Source organism: Rhinoderma darwinii, unplaced genomic scaffold, assembly GCF_050947455.1.
Source record: "Rhinoderma darwinii isolate aRhiDar2 unplaced genomic scaffold, aRhiDar2.hap1 Scaffold_716, whole genome shotgun sequence".
NCBI classification, from domain to species: domain Eukaryota; kingdom Metazoa; phylum Chordata; class Amphibia; order Anura; family Rhinodermatidae; genus Rhinoderma; species Rhinoderma darwinii.
In genome coordinates this window covers 161,345-168,290 of record NW_027464277.1, presented here as the reverse complement: position 1 = coordinate 168,290, position 6,946 = coordinate 161,345, and the positions used below count along the sequence as shown (strand labels likewise).

At 45.5% G+C, this 6,946-nt stretch overlaps 1 pseudogene; it reads left to right on the top strand.

Moving 5' to 3' along the window:
- The first annotated feature begins 225 nt into the window (after positions 1-225).
- LOC142729205 (U2 spliceosomal RNA) lies at positions 226-430 on the top strand (annotated as a pseudogene).
- The last annotated feature ends 6,516 nt before the right edge of the window (positions 431-6,946 follow it).

Genomic DNA, 6,946 nt, shown 5'->3' with positions numbered 1-6,946 from the left:
GTTTTAGGTCTTTGTTTTAGCGAAATGTACATTTATTATTTATTAGACAAAAAAAGAAATGCCACCCTTCTTAATAAATGGTTTGTGAAAGAATGGAACTCCAACATATAAAGATTTGCCACCATGTCCCTTTTATGTAATGTAATGCAATGAAATATTGATTTTATTGTTATTCATTTGTACAAAAGTTGGTTTTATTGTAAACTGTATTTTTTATCATGAAATAAATCATTGACACCCCTGAAAAGGGGTAGCCAACTAAAAAAAAAAAAAAAAATCTGTTCTTATCAGTTTAATATCTGATACGTCCCCTATCTGGGGACCATATATTAAATGGATTTTTAGAACAGGGAGATGGAAATAGAGCTTGCTCTGTCCACTCCACGCATTGACCTGGTATTGCAGTATTTCCAGGACCGGTGCACCCTTCCCTTATGTGTTGACTAAAATCAGATTCCAAAAGTGTTTTTTCTCTTTGCCATTGTTTCTGTCTTTCTGAAGGGATCTCCCCTTTTAATCCCATTATTTCAACACCTGTTGGACAATGCATTTGTACAGTCATGTGTGATAATGAGCTCATTTATTAAATGCAATTAATGAATACATTGCCACCTCTTGTTGTGTGTGTGTGTGTGTGTGTCTTCTGTGTTTCTGTGTTTCCGGCATTTCACATTGGAACAGCTCATTCACCTTCCTTGTCTTCTCTCCGCCCTCCCTCCCTCCCTCCCTCCTAGGTAAGTTAAAGAGCTGCACCTGAGCCAGCCACTGATTGATGCAGCACCACAGTCAAATAGTGGAGTGGAGTGGAGTAGGGGAACAGCAAACAGCCATTAAAGCAGCCAGCCGCCTACCCGCCACAATGGACCTACCTGTGTACACTAGGTGGATGTGATGGAATGTACTGTCGTCCCTACATTTCAAGAAGAAGTAAGAATTGCAGTTGCAACAAACCCTTGCTTGCCTACAAAGAGAGCAGCAATTTGGATTTGTTACTATGTTACCTGGAAGAATAACAAACTGTGCAAGGATGGAGGTTGTAGGAGCAAAGAGAAGTTGTCTGTAAAGTTGGTGGATGCCTATTTTCCATTTTGCAGTCCCTTGTCTCCCTCTTGTGGCCTCCTGGAGGCAAATAAATGTGCAAAAAAAAGACAGCCTGGCGGCCGGCTGTTGCAGTGTTGCCCTCTCAGGCAACACTGAGTGACTGACTGAGCCTCACAGTCTTATATAAAGTTCAGACGGAACTTTGCACGTGTCATAGTGGAGCCCTCAGGATTCCAGAGCCAGCTTTCTGACATCATAATGGGGCCTGCCTCAGAGATAAAAGCCTGGGCCCAGGCAGTGTTGTTCAGTGCTGCTCAGCAGGCAGCACAGGACTGGATTAAAGCTGATACAAGGTGTGAAGGAACAAGGGGTGGCTGTGGGCATGCACTTGCTGCCGCTGCCAGTGTTTATCTGCATGGCAGGAGGGCATTTGGGCGTTGCCAGGAAGGCGTTTTTATGTAGATTCCTCCTCTTTCAGCACTGCATTGTGGTGCAAGCAAAAGAAGCAAATCCTGTCTGGCTTCCTCTCCGGCCTTTATTCACCTCCCGCTTAGTAGCTGTAAATGTGTGTGAGCCTGCAGGGCCCCATGGAATTGCCTAGGAGTAGGCTGAATCGCTGCAAGGGGTGAACAGCAGTATGGGACAGGCTCGGGCAAGGCAAGGGCCGCTCGGGTTATCGCTTCTCGGCCTTTTGGCAAGATCAGGTGTAGTATTTCTGCATCTGGTTTTGTTGGGAGGTGTCCGGGGTACCCTGCTCCTTGGCCTTGGGGGATCGTCTCTTTTCACAGAGAGACTTCACCCCCTTGCTGCTATTTGGGGAGTGGGCTTAGCCCCCGGACAACGAGTTGCGATCGCGCCTTACCCAAGAGGTCAACCGGCCTTGAGGCGTTTTTCTAAGAGCGTTCCGAGGGCGTTTATCGGGCTTCGTAGGTGTCTGGGGTACCCTAATCCTTGGCCTTGGGGGAGGGTTCCACTTAATTGTGGAATCTGAGCCCTTGCTGCTATAAGGGACAGGCTTAGCCCCCAGGCACTGAAAATGCCATATACATTTGGATTTGCATCCGGGGACACCCGGTTGCGCCAGTCCGTCCGCATCGAGGTGGAAGAAGGCCATCGCCAGCGGAAGAACCTTCGCTTCATTGTGGAGGTGATTCTGCTGGACTTCCTGGGGCTCAAGCGGGCGGACATCCTGTGTCTCAACGACCAGGAAAGCCGCGGTCGGTACACCGTATCCTTTACGGCCGCGGCATGTTGCGACAACATGCACAAAAGATTGTCTGATGCGGACCAGAGTGAGGAGCGGCTAAATGGACTGAACTTTTTATTCCTCTACGGGGAGGAAGAAGTCCCGCTCGTGATGTGCATGTTCAGTCCATTTGTCTCAGAGTGTGACATTGAAACCTTCCTCAGTCGTTACTGCAGGGAGGTCCGCTTCTCACATAAAATCTTGAACACCCAGAGCTTCTGGAATGGCAAAAGAAAATATTGGGTGAAGTTCCGCCAGGATCCCAATGGCATTGGAGGCTTACATCACCCACCCCAGAACTTTGCCATTGGGAAGAATCGAGGATTCCTATTTTACCCCCAGATGCCAATAGCCTGCCGGAACTGCTTGAGATATGGCCACACCAGAGAACATTGTGACCGGCCCCATGTGGTGCAGTGTAACAGGTGTGGCCAGGTTGGACACGTAGCGGCAAAATGCAGTTCCGAGGTGTTGTGCAATCTGTGCGGCATGACTGGGCATGCTTTTAAAGATTGCCCCCGCAGAGCGAAATCTGGGCCACCCAGACCAGGGCCAGAGCGGCAGTTTGCAACATGTGCAGACGCCGCTGGTAATGCCCCAAAACGAGCATTGACGACTGAGGGGTCCAGGCCAAAGTCCTTCACAGCTCCATCGGGGGGCCCACCGATGTCAGCCTCGAGGGACGGCCATAGGGATTCCACCGGGTCCAGGCAGAGCAGGAGGAATTCTGACTCTGCTGGACATAAGTTGACCGGCACCTCTGCAAACAGGTCCTCTGCTCCGCCTGCAGTGGACCCTGTTGAGGCAGTGGTTAGCGACAGGCGTCGTGGCTCCGTAGGTTCTGCAGTAGGACCTGACGCCTGTCCCAAGAGTGTGGGCATGGAGCGGAGACACTCTGTGTCAGACGAGGGCTCCATTAAGAAAACCCTAAAATATGCTGGATTGGAGCCTCGTTTTGACCATTTCCGGTCAACGGGGGGGTCGGAGCAAAGTTCCTCCACTGCGGTTGTGGAGGGGCTTGCGATGAAGGCTCCCCGTAAGCAGGCAAAGGTTGCCAAGAGTGATGGGACCTCACAGGCCCCTGTGCAGCTGCCCAGGAAGGACATCAGCGATATCTTCAGCCAGGGGCCAGAGATGGGTGAGAGCGACTTCGAGGAGATGGATAGGAGCCATTCTGCAAAGAGACAGCGAGAGGAAGAGGAGTCCGGAGTTCGGAGGAAAGCTGCCTATCGGAGTTCGGATGAGAGCAGTGTGGGGGTTGGAGCCGCCCACGTATCTGGCTCTGACCCTACCAATATCCAAGATTTATTGACCCCTCAAAAAGGGGGTCCAGACTCGCAGCTGATCTCCGAGTACGACTCTTCTGGTTCGGACCCTGACCTCAACTAAGACTATGTTGGTTCCTATCAAAGTCGCCTCACTAAATGTGAGGTCCCTAAAGAGCCCTGTCCGCAGGACTGCTTTATTTTCATTTTTAGAGACTGTGGACTTTGACCTTTGCCTGCTTCAAGAATGTGGAATCCCTAATGACTTGGAATATCAAGATTTAAAGATGGACTGGAAACTAGGCCCCTCAGTCTGGTCTGGTGGAAATGACTGTCGCTCTGCGGGGGTTGGATTGCTCTGCCGAGGTCGTTTTATCTCCATCCAAACAGTGACTGAAATCATGCCCGGCAGAGCTATTTTAATACATTTGCTTTTTAATGGAATTTTAATTCGTGTTTTAAACGTTTATGCCCCTCCTACCAAACAGGAGAGGGCAGAACTATTAGAGATTTTACCATTGTTTTGTGTTGGGTCTACCCCCCTGCTGGTGGGTGGTGATTTTAACTGTGTGCGAGATGGAGAACACCGGCAGGGTGGGGATTTTAATCGAAAAATTGACCGTACTTCTTACCTGCTCAAGAATTTTATTGGTGATTTTAAATTGAAAGATTGCTGGAGGGAACTCTTGCCTGCGGACCCAGGCCCCACCTGGTCCAATGGAAGAGTGAGCTCCAGAATTGATTTTATTTTCACTTCTAATAGTTTTATTCCCAAAAAATGTTTGCTTTTAACAAATATTTTATCTGATCACAAGCTCCTTTCAGTGCACCTGGAGCTAGAGGGAGAGCAAAAAGCTTGTAGGGGTCCCTGGAGACTAAACACCACACTCCTGGAGGACCCCATCATTAAAGAGGAGTTTGTGCGGACCTACCAGTGTTGGCAGTCCCATAGAGCGCCCAGTCAGCCTATGCTACACTGGTGGGAGGGCATTAAACCCAAAATCAGAGCTTTTTTTATTCGAGCAGGTAAGAAGAAAGCAAAAGAGAAAAAACAATGGTTTTATGTTCTTAATAAACGTTTACATGTACTTTTTAAATTGAAGGAGATTGGTATGGATGTTGATGATGATATCTTAAATCTTAAAGCTGAAATAAAATATGCCATAGAAGAGAAAGGGAAACAAATAATTTTTAATTCACATGTAAAGCACCTCGAGGATGGCGAGAAGTGTTCCCGGTTCTTCTTCAAAAAGGTAATGGATAAACGAGATGTCATTTTAAACCTTGAAGGAGAAACCACTATGGTCGGCATTTTAAATTCTGCTTTTAATTTCTACCAATCTCTTTTTAACAAGAAAAATATTGATCCTTCCTTTTTAGAACATGTTCTTAATTCCCTTGATGCCAAGCTAGATATTTTAGACCAGGAAGTTTTATCCCGTAATATTACCTTGGAGGAACTTTTATTTGCTTTTAAAAGTTTTTCTAATGGGAAAGCTCCTGGGGAAGATGGTCTGCCCATCGAATTTTATCATGCTTTTTGGGAAATTTTAAAGAATGACATGTTTTTATTGTATAAGGAAGTTTTTATTACTGAAGAGCTGCCCCCTTCCTGGAGGAGGGGGATTGTGTCCTTAATTTTTAAAAAAGGTGAGAGGGACCAGTTAAAAAACTGGCGCCCTATTACTCTTTTAAACGTTGATTGTAAAATTTTAGCTAAACTAATAACAATCCGTTTTAAACCTTTTATTCATAAATTAATCCATCCAAACCAGGTATGTGGGGTACCTGGGAGGTCAATTACTGAGTCCCTGAATATTTTACGTGACATCATTTGGTATTTTAAAGAAAGGGGTCAAAGCCTTGCTATTTTATCCTTAGATTTCGAGAAGGCTTTTGACCGGGTCTCCCATGAATATCTTTTTATGGTTCTTAAAAAGATGGCTGTTCCTGAAATTATTTTAACACGTATTAAGCTTTTATATCGATCCTGTTTTAGCCAAATTTCTATCAACGGATTTTTAACTAAAGGTGTTCCTCTTTTATCAGGGGTGAAACAGGGGTGCCCGTTGTCTCCGCTCCTTTTTATTTGTGCCATAGAACCTCTGTTCACCCTAATAAGAGATGATAAAGTCATCAGAGGCGTGCCCATACCTGGAGGAAGGGGGAACCAGGTAAAAATCCTAGGCTATATGGATGACGCCACCGTCCTATGCCCAGACGCCGCTTCTATGAGACGGGCATTGAGGAACACCGGCTTTTTTTGTGAAGCCTCTGGTTTTAAATTAAACGTTGATAAGTGTGACTGTTTTTATACTGGTGTATGGGATTCCTCTGTGACACCAGGAGTTAACATGCAGCAGGATCAGATAAAAATTTTAGGAATTGTTTTTAATCAAGAAAACGATGGGAGACCCAATTGGGATTCAGTAATTGCCAAAATGGAAAAAAAGGTTTTAATGTGGAATTTGAGAAATCTCACCATGGAGGGAAAAGTTTTAATAATTAAATCTGTTTTATTACCCATAATGCTTTATGTAGCTATGGTTTTCCCTCCAACAATTTTATATATTAAAAAAGTGACCAGGATCTGTTTTATGTTTTTATGGGGTTCCAAAATGGAAAAACTAAAACGTGATTTTATGTACAGATGTAAGGACAATGGCGGGAGAGATGTTCCTAACCTTTTTAACTTCTTTTACATTAAATACTTTTGCTTCTGTTTTAAAATGTATAATTCTGATGGTATTTTTAGCTACTTTTTAAAGTACGCTACGGGCATGATTTTTAAACGATGGTTTCGTGTCCCTTTGAATTCTCCTGTGCTTCTGTGTCCCCCAAAACAATATGCGGTGCTCGAAAAAACTGTCAGGCTCCTAGGTCTCCAAGAATTGGAGCCTGACATATTGGGGGACCAGAAAAAAGTGTCACTCTCCTGTAGGCGGCAGGAGGATACACTGGCAGTTTCAAATTTCTCACAGGCAAGGTCCAAGGTGGTGTGGCGGAACGTTTTCGGGAAATTTATGGCAAATGTGCACAAGGACCTTGCCTGGGCAATCGTTCACCAGTGCCTCCCTACTCGTGAATTCCAGCATAGGCGAGGACTGGTGGCGAGAGCCAAGTGCCCGAGAGACAGGTGTGGTGACGACGAGACGATAATGCACCTGTTTTGGAACTGCCCATATGCACAGGAGGTTTGGAGGAAGGTAGGCCCATTGCTGAAATGGGCCTGCGGTCTTAAAGATCTTAAATTTGAATACGTGTTTTATGGTCTTTTTAACTGCCCAAGTTTTAAACAGCAAATGGTCTGTTGGATCATTTTAAACTGTTTTAAGAATGCCATTTGGAAGGTTAGGAACATTCTGCTTTTTAAACATGATTTTATTGACGTTAA